The sequence below is a fragment of the Amphiprion ocellaris genome, chromosome 2 (genome assembly GCF_022539595.1).
Source record: "Amphiprion ocellaris isolate individual 3 ecotype Okinawa chromosome 2, ASM2253959v1, whole genome shotgun sequence".
Lineage (NCBI taxonomy): Eukaryota > Metazoa > Chordata > Actinopteri > Pomacentridae > Amphiprion > Amphiprion ocellaris.
Genome location: NC_072767.1, coordinates 37,090,922 through 37,109,867, shown reverse-complemented (window position 1 = coordinate 37,109,867; position 18,946 = coordinate 37,090,922). Strand labels below are relative to the sequence as shown.

Sequence of the window (18,946 nt, the reverse complement as noted above, 5' to 3'; positions counted from 1 at the left end):
GTCTCTCGTAGCTACATGCCAATCCTTCTACCAGTTAAGAAAGAATAACTTTTATCACTCTTGAGACTGTAATTTAGCTGCTACACACAGTTAAGGTGAAGGCATGCTGACCTTTATATTAAATTAAAATGAATTTGGCACAGTGATGGTCTGATCTGTTCCCCTAATTTGCGGGATCAGGAATAACCACAGATATTACACACATTTAAGTGGGATGAAGACAAAAAAAAATCTGCACTAATAAATCACCTCTTTCTTTAACAAAGCCTCCCTCTGCTCAATTCTCCCATCCAACAAACTCTTTGTTGCCTGCTGTCCTCCGTGACGTTGCTCTCACCCCATTTTTAAGGATTCAAGGAATGTTCCATATCGATATTTAGTATGGCTGTGTGGAGCTGCTGTTCTCAACACTTCACATTTGACCCAGAGGTCACCGGTTCAGGCTCATGACTAGCATGCCTTTACAGTGCCGTGGTGTCGTGTTATGCACAAAAGACTGAAACAATCTTGTTTCACTTTGGCTGTTGTTTTTAACAGTTAAATACATGCAGAATGAGTGGGAGGATAATGCTTACAGTTAAAGTTTAGCCCAAAATGGGAGATGACAACTAATTCTTTCCAAATGCTGGAGCTCCCCAGTCCTCCATATAAAGAAGGAATCTGTTTGGAATTCCTTTTCGTTTTTCACTTTATCTGCTTCAGTCTCAACTGAGAATTTTTAGAGATCACCAGTGAAAGTTTAGCCCTCATGACAGTGGTCAGTGGTTGTAAAGGGTGCTTCTGAAACATTCAGCCAAGTAGTCCTAAGTATCAGGGCTTAGGTTTTAATCCAATAAAATACAGTTGATTCAGTATTCTATCGTGCATGGAGCTTTGCTTTGGTTTTAGGCGACACGACTCCCATCTGCACGACTATTTACAAACGCTGTATTTAATTATCATTGTGCATTTTTGGGTTAATCCTGTTCTTCGTCTCTCTTCCCAACAGTAAACAAAAACGTCATGTCGCATATCTATTGCTTGCCAACAGAAACTGTGTGAGCGCCTGGAGGTTTCACTAAAGCTCACTTGGTTAGTGTGCTGTTTTTATATTCAATTACATCAGTTTGTATATTCTACATAATCATCCATGTCTTTGCAAGGATGTAAGCCAACAGTTGAAACGTTAAGTGTTGTCGCATATGGAGGGAGAAAGTCATTTAAAGGATTTACCTTCACAGACATTATTCATGAATGGACATTGCAGCTGCATTTACAGTTTTGATCCTTGATTGATTACACCTTTGTGGACTCCTGGTGTTGTAATTTGAGCACCAGTTACTTTTTAGAAACCGTCCCCTGGTAACTCTATCTGCTACTTCCACCTTCTGGACCAGGCTAATCCCGGAGATGCCTCATGTACGTGGGCCCATCTGTTCACCACCGTGGTGTAACTGCTCTGTCCAAGGCCTGCAAATGTGATTAGTTGGAGATTACATCTGTGTGAGTGAAATGAAACTCCTTTCTCAGAATCAGAGCCGTGTGTTTACAAGAGAAAGGGATAAAACACTGTACGTCTTCTGCGTCATCAAGTGCAACCCCTGGTCTTTCTCAGATTATGTTTCTCGGCTCCACATTATGTCATGTTCACTACATAGTTTATGTAAAATGTTCCTGCATGCATCACGTGTGCGTCTGTAACAATACATAGGGTTCAGCTTGGCCTCCTTCCTGAGCGAATAAGCAGTTGCTTTGCAGGCTCCATTTGGGTGCTCTGCATATTCTAGGAGCATTTTGGTCTGCATCAAGATTTTTCTGCGTGTGACCTCCAACCAGTGATGTTGCTCTGTTGCCAGGGTAACTTTATGCGTGTGTCTGGCACATCCATTCAGCACAGATGGAACTGCGAAGTCACATGTCGTCACACTCTTCCTCTGATGCCTCCCCGGCCTTGGCTCTGTCACTGCAAGTATAAACACGAGAAAAGGTAGTCGTGTGTGTTCATTGTCTGCTTTGGTTTTTTTATGCCAACTCCACAGAGCCATCCAGTGTTTCTGTTACTATTAGAAGTAATTTAAGAGGTCTCTGCACTTGACAAGTTGTTTTGGAACGCTGGTAATAATATTCTGCCTGGTTGCCTGTTTGATAAAGACTTTAAAAGGTAAAGAGGTGTTTCTAATGTTGCTGGCAGTTGGTTGAAGTGGGTGTTGTAGATGTGAGCTTGGCTAGCACCTGACTAGCTGACTGTGTGCGTGACTGTGTGCCAGAAGAAGATAAGAGACAAGTGTAATGCACGCACTAGCTTTCACTTCAGAAATCTCAGAGGCAGGCACCATTTTTCACTGTGTGTTGAGCAACGGGCCTTTTGTTGTTGTACCCAGAACGACATTTGAGGAAGTGGTGCAAAACTGCCTCTTCTTATTGTTGTGAGTGTGTTAGCCATGTGGTTCCTGCTGTGTTGTAATCAAAGCTCTTGTTTTGGAGAAGTCGGACACAGGCGGTGTTGAAGCGGAAGCTGTACACATAGGGTCACTCTGACTGATGGCTGAATCTCGCACACACACACACACACTGCTAAACACACAACACAGCAGGCTGAACGGCGGCAGGAGGCCTGGTGCATCGAGAACATTTTAGCCTGAATTAGACCCCTGTTGGGAGTGGCTCACACATGAAGGGCCACACGGCGAGTGGTCTGCTGCACACCCCTGTCTTCTCTTTAGCTCCGAGCTTATCCTTTATGTAAATTTGCTCTCAATTTCTCTTTCACGTTGCTTTCTTGTTGTGAGTGGGATCTGATTCTATTTTAGTCCTGCCTTGTCTTCCTGTGTTTCATTTTTCCACTTATCAGGCAGCTTCCCTTCCAGTACATGTCCAATGCATTTAGTAACCCACATACATCCTGCTTAGATCTTTTTGTCTTCTTGGCTCTTCTGTGAATATGTCTGGCTAGCACTTGAGATCACTGACTTTGTATGACACCCGACTACCTGTCCAACTTTTGGTATGACAGTTTAGGATACTGTGCACAAGTTGGTTACTCTAACGAAATATATCCTCGATACTTGTACTGCTTGCAGTTCATGGTTTTATGATGTCCGGCTGTGAACAAATAATCATTTTCATGTTGAAATAATGCAAATTTGAAATCACAGTTTAGGATATACTGTACGTTATACAGTGTGCGACGCAGGGTTTAAACTGTTGCATCAATCGTTTTATAAATTCATGCCATCCTGCTTGTGTGACGGTCATGTTTTTGACAGTATCTCAGACACGTCACGTGTTTTAAATCCATTACACATGGAAAATTGAAAAGAAGCTTGACTTTAATTGCAAATCAAATTGCGGTATCTGTCATAAGCCGTGCAATTAGATATTTTCCCCCTGAATGTTCAACCCTATTGCTGACCTATCCTGCTCTTTAACCACAACAGTAATTCACACTGCAGAGTAACTTCAGCTGCTGTTTACACCATTTGTTTGGGGCCTTGTCAGCCTGTTGACAATGATCCTGAATGTCTTGAACATGCAGCTTGAAACAGGATTCGATATATTTCTGGGCACATGTGCTGTGTGGTTATTTAAACGTTGCAGCATTTCTGGCGGTAGGGGGTAGACTATTGATTATTCAGCTTCATGTAAGCTATTTTGATATTTGATGAACTAAGATACTTTTGCTTCATTTGTAATATGCTTTTTAAGCAGGGTTATGTTAGGTTTGATTTCTTTATGAGGCTGACTCATAAAAAATTTGAGGAACCCCCACAGCTTTTTAAACTCAAATGACTGTGCGTAGGTGTGTCTTGTACTGTAATTGCCACTGGTGTTGAAATATCAGTCTAAAGTTTTTGCTGATGTGGCTTCATTCATCAGAAAAATATTCTCTCATTAGATTCCAATTAGCCATTCTTATAAATCTTATGTAAGGTGCAAGCTGTTAGATAAATTAGAATCATCAGTCACACAAGGTTTCTACTGTTCAAGAGACGCATTCAATACCTCTGCATGTCTTTTCATCTGCGCATATGTACGTCTTCTTTTAAATATGTGTATTTTACGGTCAACATTACCTCAGTTCACGCAGCTGATGGGTATTAGCTCGGCTTGGTGTGTCAGGTTGTAGGTGTTTTGAGGTCATGAGATCAGGAGTCAAAGGTGAGTTCAGGGACAGGGCTGTAGCAAAAGGGTCCAGGCTTTAAGGCATGCAGAATGGCAGCTATGAGGGTCCCGTTCCACCTGACACTTTCAGGCTGGTCTGTAGCCCCGAGTTATGTGGCTTTTTACTCTGCATATCTGGAGTATTCTCACTGGAGGAAGTTTCATTGAGAAGCAAATGCAGAGTATGCCAGGCAGCAATGATCTGCTTCAAGGAATACAGAGTTTTTCGTGCATAGAGGAATTTTTTGGCATCCTCAAAGAGAATTTTATAATTATGTTTATTAATATGCTAATTTGGTCTTCATTTACTCAATATAATAGTTTTTTTTATTCAGCAAATGGTCAGAAATAAATGGAAAATGCATAAATTTCTGTCAAATAAAGGAGCACAGACACATTGCCCCTAATGTACGTGCACCGATAATGCTAACTGTGGTGTGTAATCATCCTCCAAGGGCCCTTTCTGAGCCAGGAAAAACCCTGTAATATGGCCTTATTTTTAGGAGATTTTATGATTTGCATATTAGACTGCATCTTAGTAATATGGACATTAATATTTCATTTAAGTGTTGTGGTTGATGAAAATGCTTCGGTGAGCTTTAGATTAGGAAGCCTTTTCCTCAGTTCTGATTGTTGTGGACAAAATATTAAAAATGGCTCTCAGTTTCATGCACAGCTGTTTTATTGCTCTGTGGTGTTTTCTTTTTTTTGGAAGTTTACTAAATATGTAACTTGCAGATTGTGTTTTCACTCCCAAACTCTGGTCTTTGTGTTGTACAAGCAGATTGCATGTACTCACGTTCAATGTAATACTCTGAAGCTGAAGCGAACATAAACAGACAGATGCCTCACCCTTCCACTTCCCCTGCGTATTGTCTTGATCCACCGGTTTATATCAGTGCTGGAGACAAGTCTTTGTGGTCTCGCAGTGCAGCCTCATCTATCTGTCTAAAGTCTGAGTGTTTTGGCCTGAGAGCAAATCGGAGAACGAAGCCTTGGTTATGTCATGGAAACTTGTGAACTTGGTCCTGGACTGAGCCAAAAACAATAGATCAGATTCAGACAAACATGATTCCAACTCTCTGTTCTCTTTTGTGCTCTCGTCCTTTTGCTTTCTTCTGCTCCCAAAGTTGTTTCTTTTTGGTCTTTTCCCTCCCCATCAGAAATGCAGTCTCAGGTTCACATCTGGCTTTTTGACCTCAAGTGCACTATGAATGTAACGCCTTATCCTCCCCACCTGTTCTGCACTTTCTTTGATTAAATAATTGCGATGATGATTCACATCCCAGGCAGATGTGTCTGTCTGTGTCATCTCAAAGAATCAATTTAAAATCTGTGTGACTGAGACAATCCCTTTCCTGTCGCCTTTGTCAGGTTTCCCACAGGTTGGGTCCTGACTTGCAGACGGAGACTTGCACACACACGCCTGCAATTACACACTTTAGATCACCAACTGTCAACCTGGGTATTAAGCCCTTTCATGCACACATTTAAAAAAATATATTTAAGTTATTTAGGTGTGGTGGAGAAGCAATATTTAGGAATTTTTAGTGTTTCTGTTTACATTTTACATATGTTAATCCAATTTGTTTCCCTCATGTGTAACTGGTTTTATTTTCATTTAGTTATTCTTTAATTTATTAGTTGAGAACAATTTTTCATTTACAATGATGACCTGGTAAGACTTATTGAATTAACCAGTGTATGTTTAGTCAAAAATGACACAAAAACAGTCATGTTTGATGTTGCTTTGTGTGTGAAAAGACAACCCGAGTGTTTACATGCTTTCCTTTTATCTTACAGTTAGAAACTGACAAAAGTGGGAGGGTTGGGAAGACAAGAGGGAGGATGACATTGCCGCTGGAAACAATGTCTTTCCTATTTTTAGTCAATAGATGAATGTTTAGTAGCACATGGATCCTGCCTGTACTTGTCCTCCAGAGAAAACAGAGGCTCGAAACCACTAGTGTCTGTGTAACTTGGGCACTTCATATTGTAATTTGTGTGCCCATACAGGCAGTGAAGCCTCTGGCCATGAAGCTCTGTGGGAGAGGAGGATCAGAAAAAGGGTGTGAGGGGCTCATTCAGGGAGAGCGAGGACGAGGGAGTGAGGGGGGGAGGGCATTGAAAAGATACAGCTGTTTCTCAAGTCTCAGCTGTTGCTCTTCTTCCATTGGATCCAGGCTCGCCTTCCCTCCCTCTCTCAAACACACACACCCTAACTGGAAGAAGCACACAGTGTAACATTGTTCCGTCTTGTGAGAGAAACATGAAAGAATCAATCTTTCATAGCTGCTATCAGATGGGAATAGTAAGTACCCTCCATATTTAGGGAAGCAGCCATGGCCAGATTAGGCAAAATCTGTCTCTTGTTGCTTCTCCTGCTCGTCTGTTTCTATCTCTGTCATCTTCTTCTGCTTTTCCTCATCCACTGTCCCTCTTGTTTTTCACTGTGTGTCCTGGTGTCATGTTTTATTCTCCCCTGTGATCTCTGACCCAGTGAACTCTCAGAGCAAACAGCTGTCTGTGTGCATTTCTTAGTTCATATCCCTATTTGACCAGAGTGGTGTCCTATGGAGCAAGTGTGACATAGCCAGACTCTCTTTGTATTAGCCGGCTTAACAAAACCTAAAACCCCAGGAAGAGTTAATGGGTGTAAAGACGGTGGTTGTCAACTTTCTTTGTGCACTGTATTTTCTCCAAAGACTAAATGTAATAGCAGGGAGCCTGTCATTAATGTCTAGGCTCCCTCATTAATAAGATTAGTGTAATTGATTATGTACAATAGCAATAGAAGTGAGGACTCTATCCTGTCTACTGTCAGATCGATTGACTGAGATTGAACAGTTCGTCTCTTGCAGTTCTATCTGCTGTTGTTCTCTATTTTCTAAAACTTTCACTGTTGTATCACTGATATTGCCCATTAAGGCCCATATCTGATAGCATCATTTGTTATTGTTTTCCAGACACTGTTTGGAATAATCTGTGGCTGCCACCTAACTTGGTTGCTAGACATTAGCGTAGCGTTAGCCACTAAGAAAGCAGCTTCCTGATTTGTGCCGGTGGTTAGTGTATCTTGTTTCATTTTTGTGGGTTGTGTCTCTAATAGAGAAATGTGCTTGTCAGTTAGAGCAGATTGCGGAAGGTAATTTTACTTTAGAAAGATGTTACAGGAGATACAGCAAGCCTTTTAGTGATAGTCTTAGCTTAGCATAATCATAGAGGTAAGTTCCAGCCACACCGGCATAGACAAGTAAACGGTTTGAGCGTTTTCAGTGTAAGGGGGAAATCGGACATGCCCCTGGAAGATTGTGGTGTTTAGGACAGCTTCAACAACATCTGCTACCTCACCTTCCAAACAAAGCTTCGTTAATAATTGGAGCTCTTCCTCTCCACAAATGGGCTCATCTTTCCTTGTCTGTAAACAGTAGCTTTCAGTGTTAATTGGCTCCTACTTGTGACATGTAACCAATCAGATGGCACTGTGGATGGGATATTGGTTGACATCAGACAGACAGAGCTGCGTCAGTCAAAGTAGAGCATTTAATTTATCAGTAATTGGCTAATGAAAAATAACAATGCAGATAATCAGAAAAGGCCTGATTTCACACCGATAATCAGCCAGACCTTTTAACAACATAAAAGAGGGCGTTTGGTGCATTATTTAGCATCACACAAGATGGACCGATTACTTCAATCAACAGGTTTGTGGAATGCTGTTTTTTTTTTTTTTTTTTTTTTAAAAGGAAAAAAATGTGTTAATTTTTGTTCATTTATGCATCTAATGTGTGTGATACTGTTCCATAATGAAAAAGACGTGGAAATCACTTTGGTCAAATTTAAGTGAAATCAGTGTTATCGATATTTTCTACAATAAATACCAATGGACTAATCGATCTTTTAATCAATAGCAGATCAGGGCTAAGCCTAAAAACATATCTATGCATTTTCTGCACCACTGACTAAATACATGTAGGTTCCCATGGCAACGCGACACATACAGTTTGCCAGCTGTGGGATTAGTAACTCAGAGTTCACCAGGTTTGCTGATATATTGCCACAGCTGAAAATCTACATCATTCATTGTGAATGTTCAGAAAATAAACCAATTAAAGGGAGCCGCTTCTTAGATCCAATTTAAATCCAAAACTGAAAATAACCAGGTTAGCTGTGCAGCATTAAGATACCATGGTGGTCTAGCAGGTTAAATTAGATCCACCTTCATGAAACTGAAAACCTTGCTAACCTGTTAGTCTTGCTTTGTAGTGCACCCGTCACATTTGCATGATAGTATGAATCTAGCCTTAGCTTTCATTCTTTCTCCTGTGCGATGCACCGGTGTCCGGAGTTGACACACTTTGATCACACACTTGTTCATCCGTCTGTCCCTTCCCTCTTGATGACTTCTCCCCCTGCTTTTCCCTCTTGGTAGCTGTCCCTTTATGTTTTAAGTTGTAATTACCCATTTTATCAGGCTCTGGAGACAGGGCAGTGCCATGTTAGGGGAAGTCATGCATGCAGCACTGTGTGTGTATGTGTGTGTGAGTTCATGTGTTAAATTGTATGGGAAGCCTGTTAGCTCAGTTTTGCTCAGTTAAGCAAGTTCAAAGTGAATTGAATTGCACACCAAAACTACTAAAAGTTCAACTCGAAGCCTGCATTTATAGCTGAATCCCTCTCCCTCCTTATCTTACTGAAAACCTGGCTGTACTCACTGCATATTCACACACAGGATATAAATCTGACAATAGCTAGGCTGCAGAGTGTTTTCAGAATCAGGCTTTCAGGTTTGGCTGGTGCTCTGATCTTTTGGGTCAAGGATCTGAGCAGAGTAGGCCAATCTAAAAGAGGACAGAAATACTTATTGGAGGAGGATGAGGTCATTGTTACAGATATGGTAGAGTATACTGGTGTTTTTGAGGGATTGTACTTAAAAAATAGACAGGCAGTACAGCACAGTTTTCTCACACTCAGGTTTATGTCAGCAGAGCTGATCCTGGATCTCAATTCTACCTTATAAAACTACCTCTTAAAATGTTTTTTCCTCAGTCCGAGTTTGGCTACACGGTGAACCTTGGCCAGACAAATTGAGGAAGCAAGGTGAAGCTAAATGGATATGGCATGCGTGCAATGTAATAAAGTGAAATTAAAGTTTGATAGAGACATATTATGCCCTTTTGTTTGATAGGAGAACCCTTATACACCCACGGGTTGTTGATAAGTCTCTGCTTTAGCCAGTTTCCTGTGCCTGAGAGAAGGTATTGTTGGACCAGGACTGTTGGTGTTTGTGTGTATGTTTGCACTCTTGTAATTTTATGGTTTGTCAGGTTGCAGCATGCAGTGTCTCTTTAGCTCACTATAAAGCCCTAAGGGCCCACCAGGTATCCAGTCCTGGAAAAGGCTGTGTGCTTCTGTTGGAGGCCACATCCACTCTTACAGGTTTAATTTGAAAACGTAGGAAAATGATCTCCATCCAGATGTGTGTTTTAACACAGTTTCAGAAATAATCTCTGAGTACTAATATGTATAAAGCTCAAATCACGTGACAGTTCACATAGAATGGGCATGTGGGTGCCGGTGTCAACATTAAGTAGAGATTTATTTGATTACTTGTAGAAAATACTGCAGAGGAAGAACAGCAATGGGGAAAAGTAACACCACAGCTTTCCTTAATGGGATAACAGCTGCTAGCATGAACAACAAGGTAAGCAACGCCTAAAATGAATGTTGAATAACTGCTGACAGTTGAGGCTTGTGTCTTTGTTTTCTTTTGGAAAACAGTCACGCGACAGGAGTGTGACAACTAAGGAGCAGCACGTATTGTCAGTCAGAAAGCTAACATCGGTGTCTATGTTTCCAAAAGTCTCAGTTTCTCCCTGTCCAGACAAAAACACAACCTTGGATTTTTTTCAGCTTACATGTAATCAAAAGGATATTAAAAAATCTTGACTCTTCTCCTCACGTTTCCTATCTCTCTTTCAACTGTCGTCTGTAATAAAGGCTAAAAAGGCCAGAAATTTTTTTTTTTTTTTTTTTTAAATCTTGATTTTAGGGCCCCTAAAACTCAGAAATTATGCGGATGCAAGGTGTAAAAGTAGCAGAAGTTATGCATTTTAAAATGGAAATGTAATTACCTGGATGTGGCCTGGAGTACTATCAATAGGAAGGTGTACCATACTTTGCATGGCACACTGAGCTACACACCACATTTCATCTATTTATTGAAGTACTATTGATAGTGCATCAGCTTTAACTGAGTGACAGTAAACATATATTCACAATGAAGCTCTGAGGATGGAAAGAAAATCAGTTGTGAGAAAAAAAACACTACTGAAAAACTGGACATTGGGGAACGACTGTTTAAAGCAAAGTCTGATGCTGTTGTCATCTTTACCAGCTTTCTAGATTGGCTGGAGAAATAGTAGGGATGGTAATACTTGTAAATGCGTGAGTCATTTAGTTTTTCTAGTTTGATTCAAACATACTCTCATTAAGTCCTTATAATCCTACCTGCCGCACCTGCATTCTAACTTCATTGTTTGTTTTGCGACATCTTCTACAGAGCAGCAGTTCTTGACCAACAGTTCCCTGCTTTAAAACAGATCCATCCATAAAATGACCAACAAAAATGTTTCAATATCCACTTCCAAACTCTATTACAACCTCTAACTAAATATATAAAGGTTTTATGTGACCATAACAATAAAAGTCACACATAATTTTACCCACTTACAAGCTTCCTCAGAACAAATTCATCTCAGGAAATGTTGCTTTTCCATTAACCAAATGTTAATGTCACTTAATGTTAGTGTTTTCTACACATTTTCGAGGCTTTTTGTAGTTTCGTGTTGTGGTTGATTTTAACCCTTTGATGCGCAACATGGGTGAAAAGTGACCCAAATCCAATGGAAAATGGGTATCTACTGACCCACACTGCGTATCAAAGGGTTACAGAAAGTTTGTAGGCAGAAATGGGAGCCTTTGTTTGAAATGGACAGGAAATGCCTTTGTACTAATCTGCTGTGACCAAAACTTAATGTATTTATATTGCTGACATAAAGCTGTGTGTACAGAAAACAGATGCTGAGACATACAGCAGCTGCACAGATAATTGTACATCATCACAGAGGTGTAGATTCTGACTTCAACTGTCACATTAGGCTGGAGTCTGCTGTCTCTGTCTTTGTTGTTGTAATTGGAAAAATATTATACTCATCTGTTGTACCTGGGCTGGGTGATAAAACAGTAACGATATGTACCAGCATTTGAACCTTAATAAATATCAATCCAAAATTGTTTGATTGACTTTTCAACAGTTTCATTTAGATGCAAACTGAAATGAAAACACAAAATGAAAATTCATGAAAGTTCGGTTTCATGAACAAACTCCAACATGGTCCTTCTCTGGCTTGTAAACACCCTTGATAATGGAGCCAGTTTGCCCTGTGCTCTGTTGCAATCATTACCTTTGTACCTTGATAAACAGGCTAAATAAAACTTCATTAAAATAGGTCATTAAAAATTATCTGTAATTGTCTGTATGGACAAATATTTTATAGTGATAAACCTTTCATCGTTGTAGTAGCCCTAAATCTAATAATATGTTGTCTTGTAATCTGACATGCACTGCCACTCTTATCCTGATGGAGTCTTTGCTCGGCCTCCGTGATATGGTTTTACTGCTGTGGTTTACCCGTGTGTCAATCCTCAGAGACTCATAGAGGAAGACATAGAGATTATATCAGTTTCCTCTAAACATTACTGCTCTGACTGACTGCTCTGTTGCCCTGCATTGTTAGCCTGCCCTTTCCTTGTTAATAGTCCATGCAGGGAATGACCACAGACAACAGTGCTGCTGCCAGCCTCGCGCTTCCTCTGCTTCCTCTCCCTCCCCCTCCTTTGACATTTTTTTTTTCTACCCTACTCATCTGTCACCATGCTCAGGTCGCCCAGGCCTCAGCAGCAGAGTTGAACGTGGGCTGGGCCGCCTGCCTGCTCCCATTTGGGCCACAAATCAGGCTGAAGCCAGCACACATGGAGATCTAGACATACACACAAACTGTAGGCCAGAGCTCTGCCCACACGTGACAGCCTGCTGCTCTAAGGCCCTGCCACATGCCACTACTCACAAGCTTGGCACCGTTACTTTGTTTCGGTTCATTTGATGGATAACCAGATAGCGCTATCGAGACAAGCTGGACCTTGTATTTGCTCGTGGTAGCTGTAGTGGTCATTCATTTCAAAGGCTGCTGCTGGGTGTAGGTTAAAGCTGGGCCACTGCAAAGTGTCGACTGTAGGCATTATCTAGGTCTGTGAGGGTTGTACATACCAAGTGTGTCTGTGTCACAAGGGGATGTGCCAGGAGAAAAGACAGAAGCGGGGACAGGCCTGAACAGCATGTCTGTAAAGCCTGAGCTCTAATTATCAACCCGTAGAGCTGCAGGGATCGAGGGAGAAGAAGGAGAAAGAGCAAGGGAGGCAAGTGTGTCTAAAAAAAGCATAATCACACCCCACAGTGCAAGCTGCTGCTACAACACTGATTTAGAACTAGTGGAATTTCACAGAGTATCTCTCTCAACTAGCTTTAGGTGTGTTAGTGCTCTTTGTTTGATGTTCCGTCTTCGCATTTGTCACATATTTTCATATGTTTGCTGTCAGCTGGGCAGAATAAGAACCAGCTGACCTGCCTTTCACCACAACAGATATTTAGCCACCTGATAGGCCTGGTGACAGTATGTAATTGTCTGTGTAAATAGGAATTGCTTGCCTTGGAAATGGAAAATAAAGCTTTTCACTATGCATCTGGACTGATATCTAAAATAGCAGCAGTGTTCACAACCAAGCTGTTGACAGCCTCAACACGTTTTGTTTGCTTTTACTATGTAGCAAATCACCTACCTTGGCTCCTAGATGACCTTGTGACAACAGCTTGCACAGTAAATAATAAATTACTTTGTAATCTTTAATATATTCCTTATATAGGTATGTATAGAAAGTTTCAATGGTGAAAAAATTAGCTGTGTCATTACTCAAAAAATAATTACTTGGGCACATGATTTTCACAAATGTGCAGGTATTGAGCTCTAATGGAACATTCAGTACTCATCCAAGACTATGTTATCTAAGATAAAATACAGATTTTGTAGAGCTTCTGGTTGAGTACCTTTTTTATTCAGGGACCGATGAAAGATAGTGACAGAGAGAAGCTTGGCTGGGTGGCGATTGTGCTTCATATAAGTGGATTCTGTTGTCATTTAGATGCAGCTAAATGATACACCCACTTTGCCCTCAGGTGCCCAGGATCGTGCTCATTTTCAGTCACAAACAGACGTAAATATTCATGAACTGATGGCTCAGTATGTTGGAGGGTAAAGCACAGACTTTCTGCACACAGCCAGTGAGGCTGTCTGTGTCGTGTCACTGGGTTCATTGCCTGTGGATTTTCAAAACAAAAAAAAAATGCTTTTGCTGTGAACTGATAATGCACCATTAAGCTGTTCTAGCTTCTTTGTTTGCATTATGTCACTATGATAAATCAGATATCTGCAAGCTTCTTGTCTGGAAGGATGAATGTACTCTGGAACTTACTTCCTCTTGTGTGTATTTTTGTGTTAACAGAACCTCATTTCCTAAGCAATAGGGATACTAGCATGCACTGTAAGCTGAGTTATAAACCCTTTCTGTGTGTGAGAATTGAAATTAAGAAACGCCCTGTTCTAGCTGGGACAGTTGCAGATTTTCTGTCCATACTGGCATTCAGAAGTTGAGCAAATGGAACACATGGCTTTTATTTACAGATGGAAGTGTTTGTACATACAGAGTTGTGGCAATTTCTGCTTTCCCTCTTCCATTCCTGCAAATATACTCATGAAAACATTTACTCTTCTCCACTCCTGCTGTTCCAAACTGCCATGGAGCTGCTGCTATCCGCTTATTGACCTTCAGAGGGGTCTGAACATCAGCGGCATGTTAAGTGATAATGTGACGGGGCTGTTAGTCATGTTCCCTCGACAACAACGCATACACTCTCAGACAACACACACACACACACACACACACACACACACACACACACACACACACACACACACACACACACACACACACACACACACACACACACACACACACACACACACACACACGCCATTGTCCCTCCACAGGCAGTGCCACCAACCTCTGCTTGAACAGCCAACCTGCTGAGTGAAAGCAGTGTATATCGAACTGCTGTGACATGCAACTGTGTGCATGTGCTGGTTATTAGAGAGCGAGTGTGATCAGCCTGGGCCTCTCTTAGCTCCAGATCAATAGTGTTCCCCCCGGGAGGCTCAATGAGAGTCCAGAGAAAGTGAGAACCTCGATCCAGTCCTTCATGGCATTGCGTTACCAAAACACCACTGACTAGCTCTCTGGTGATTAACAAGCACCACAAAAGATGTAACCAAAGTTGGAAGTAGCGCTCTTCTTGGAAATCCGGGTAGTTACAGTAGGCCAACGTTGTACAAGACCTAATCCTATTTTGAAATTCTGTAGATACAAGATGGTAAATCAGTTCATCTCCCAGCGTCTTTACAGGTTTAATCCAGAATGATGTCATATGGCAATGGGGCCTGCAACAATAATTAAATAGTGGAAAAATAATTTGCCAGGAAGGTTACAGCTTTGACGCTGACAGCATCACTGTCCTTAGTGTGTGTGTACTGTGTACCAAAGAGAAGAAGACAGGGGTTCAGCCTAATAGTATGCCACATCTCTCCCTGCTCAGCTCAACACACTGACCCACTTTGGCTCCCTGGCTTTGGCGCATCTGCGGCATGGTTTTTAAATGCATCAAGCCCTGCTGCTCCGAGGGGAAAAAAAGAAAGTGTGTGTCTGTGTAGTGCATTCATTATCCAGACAGTGACAAAGAGGGGCTCCTGCAAGTTTTATCATACAGCACAGCAGGGCAGTAAAAGGACAAGATTCTTTTCTGACTCAGTTTCAAATGACTGTGCAGCGAGAAGGAGAGGACTCCTGCTTGTAAGCGGTTCATAATAAAACGGTCTGTAATTCTTGCTGTGAGTATGAGGGAGAAGGACATTTGTGGCAGTCTGTCACACAGTAGGAGCAAGATCATAAATGTGGCTTGCAGGGCTGTTAGGTGTCACAGACAAGGCCTGCAGTGCTGCAGGCAGGGACTGGCAGAGTTGTCACAACTGCTCTGTTCATGCTGAATGCTACACAAGTCTCACATGTGTGATCCTTTATTCATAGCCTCTCGGCTTGTGACCTTTTTCCTGATCACACAATTCTGCGTGTCTCGGGACACACAAATGTGGTTCATCGCACACACACAACACACTACTGCTTCATGTTAGGATAGAGATGATGTCGTGAGTAAACATTACAAAAGTAAATTAGATCAACGCTTGGAGCAGCCTAGTGTGTGGTGTCTTTGAGTGCCAAGTTGTTAGCATTTCCACTGTATAGGCCATCTGCAGTGCAGTTTCTTGTGGCTTCCACCGATTAATAAAATATGAAAATGTCATTATACATTTTACCTTGGTCCAAGGGGAAGACAGCTGCTGTCATCGATGTTGGTCAAGAGAAGGGTAATGGGAAACTTTCAGACACATTTTGACCTGTGTTGACCCATAAAGTCATTTTAGACCCCATTTGCACAGACTCAATATTCCAGAATTTAGATGTTGTTGATTAAATCGTTGCATTGCTCCTGAAAAATTACTGGCCTGAGTGATTAATCCATTATCAAAAAAGCTGATTAATTTTCTGCAAACTGAGTAGTCATTGCAGGTCAAATTATCATTGTTCCCTCTCCTGACTCTGTCATATTTGTAGGATTTATAATGTCCTCAACTATTTGAAACTGACTTCCAGTTGGAAGACATTTCTGATGTAAAGAGGTCAAGGTGAGGAGGAAAAGGACAGGAGATGAGCAGTGTGAGGAGGACAGAGAACATGCCAAATGAAGGTGGTGGAGACCTGTTTTCAGGGCCACTGGAGACAGGAATGTAAGGGGTCAGTGCAGGATGTGGAATGTGTTGTCACATGCACAAATATGCTGGCATGTGAATGACGACACACAAAAACCCTCGCTAATACACATTGTGCCGTTCACTCACAAGGCCCGTTAGGCAGGCAGCACTTTTTGTGTTTGAACTGCAGCATGTGAATGTCAAAAGGCAGTCTGGAAACATCAATAGAGGGAGGGAGAGGCAGCCGATTCAGAGAAGTCTGATTCAACAGCACCTGCTATGCAGTATAATGAGTCACATTTAGCTTAACAGCGACACATCCTCTTCTACAAGCTCCAACATGAGTCATTCCACTTTCTGTCACTCTTCCTGTGTTATTCTTTGCTACCTCTAATCCCTGTCATGTCGTCTTGATATCTTATTCCCAGCTTACCCAAACACATACCTATTCCTTATCACTACGTGCATGCTGTTCTGTCAGCTGAACATATCAACAGTCCCTGGACTTCAACCTCAGTAAGTGAAGCATGAGGACTTACATCACCAAACACACAAACAAACACATTCCAGCTCAGCTTGCTGTCAAATGTGTATACATGACGTTAGGAGCAGAGCACTGGCTGGTTAGAAGTGGATTGGGGATGCAGTGCTTTAGAAGCGACTCCTTGTGTTTTTGAAATTACATAGCTGGAGGTGTGGGCGTCGTAAAAAGCTGTGAAGCTCCGTGTAAACTGGTCCAGGGTAAATGGGATCAAGACTGACAAGCAGCTCAAGCAGTGAACAAACTGACAGACAGCAGACAAGCAGAAACCTGCTGTTACCAGGGGCTGTTTACACTGCTAGGGGTATAGACGAATCAACAATTGACAGTGACACAGAGAGTATAGACGTGAGCTTAGTCTCTGTTACAGTCGTGTACACAGGGATGCTGTTTCTGTTTTCATAGTACAAAAGGGCAGTCAAAGGATATAGCAGAAGTGAAACTCGAGGTCAGTGTTTTCCTGCTCAGATGTGATTTTTTTTTTTGTTTTGTTTTGAAAGAATGTATATGCTTCTCTCAGCAAAGGTTTAAAGTTTACTGCTCGTAGTGGAAATCTTAATCTGCTGTTTGCTGTACTTGTGAGCTTTGTACCCATATCCAGCATGATAACAACCTGGAGAGGATGAGGAGCTGGTAGCCACTACCTGATGGCTAAAGGCCAGCCACTGTCTGTCAGTATGCAGCATTTGTCTACAGTTCAACTGAAGAGTCTAACCCAGGCCTTTATCCCTTAGGGTAGTGAGACACCTACTGGTTAATAGGAGTCATGTAATGTCCAGTAAGAAGTCTGGAAACAGAAAGATAGGATTTACATAAGATGCAAGACTGCAGACAGTCTGCTGTATATCGGGATCATACATTGAAAAATCTTGCCTCTTCAAGCCAATGTTTACAATAAAGAAAGTAATACATGAAAATGAACTAAACAAGGATTCTGAATTTATTAGAAATGAAGACTTCATTTGTACTCTTCGTACTTCAGGTTAAAACACAAAACTTAGTTAATTGATGTGAATGTGCTAATAATGTCAGTAAACTTTGTGCAGAACTGTATTTAGCTTACAGCTTGAAGAATGCAGGTTTTAAATTTAACTTTGCATCAACTCAACCAACTACGACAGCAAAATTAGATTTTTTTACAGTCATTACATTTATAGGTTACAACAATGATATGTTTACTAGCAAAACAATCATAGGGGGACAGTATCTACATGAGTTTGCTTAAATGACCTTTCCTTTAACTTGTAACAGTGCTTCTACAGTCTTGTACTTTTGCTAAAGTAAAGGATGTGAAAATTTCCTGCACCTCTGGAAAGTGTGGATTTGTCGTGTCATAGTCAAAACCTGATCTCCCTTATTAGAAATAGTATTAGACGTAATCTACATATAAGGGAATTAACCTGTTGTTGCTGTATTTTTTTGATTCAGGTTAACAATAAGGACAAGTACATTTATATTACTAATCATATAATATATAAACATCATTTCTACAACTGGGAAGCAAGATTTAGTTCTGTGTATATTCCTGTGTTTTACTACAGTGAGCTCATGCTGGCCAGGCTCTTAAAACTCAAGGCCAAGGAAAAGTTTCCATTAGAACGCTGCTTTTAGATCTTGTCCCTGTCATCTTGTCCTTGCAGTGGCTGTTGCTTTTCTCTGCACTTACACAAATCAGATCAGCTGTTAGATTTTTATTTATTTTTTGGCTGTCGTTACTTATGGCTGCGTGGGTTTTCCTCATAGTCAGAACAATCACGCTGCCTTCCTTTCCATCTCTCCCTCATCCCTCTCTTTTGTTCTTTTGCCTTTCACACAGACAGCAGGAGCCAGCCTCAGAGAAAGACAGGACTCGATAGACAGAGAGAGGAACACAGAACAAAAGGCTAACTTCACTTCCAGCACTATGCGCATCTGACACACATCTGGTAAGTATGGCCTTGTCTGAGCAAGGACGTGTTGTTTATGGAAGAGCAAACGTATCTACACAGGTGTGTCTGCAGGTTCTATGCTAATCATTTTTCAACCACCCGAGGTCATGATGACATAACGGGTACACTGGCAAATATTATGTATTTTGTTGAATCTACAAACACACACAAAGCCCAACACATTATGTAATTGAGTGTTGTACAAACTCAGAGGCTTTCGGTGTTTTTGTTGGCTCAGAATGGGCCTTTAGGCAGGTAACTACACATTGCAGGAAACATGTTCAGCCTTCCTGCAGTTTGGGCAATGAGTTTGTATTAACTTATTTGGCAGAACTCTATGCACTTTCCTGTTGTGTCAGACC

General features: G+C 41.4%; 1 protein-coding gene across 6 annotated transcripts in view; it reads left to right on the top strand.

Moving 5' to 3' along the window:
* ralgps2 (Ral GEF with PH domain and SH3 binding motif 2) overlaps positions 1-18,946 on the top strand; it is a 75,718-nt gene that overhangs the window by 1,297 nt on the left and 55,475 nt on the right. For 3 of the 6 annotated variants that reach the window (XM_023294198.3, XM_023294199.3, XM_023294193.3), the window contains exon 2: positions 18,473-18,581. The gene's annotated coding sequence lies outside the window, so the exon portion shown is untranslated. Of the gene's footprint in view, positions 1-988; positions 1,072-1,835; positions 1,967-6,413; positions 6,452-18,472; positions 18,582-18,946 lie in introns of those variants that run through there. The other 3 variants (XM_023294195.3, XM_035940936.2, XM_035940935.2) reach the window with 3 other exon arrangements.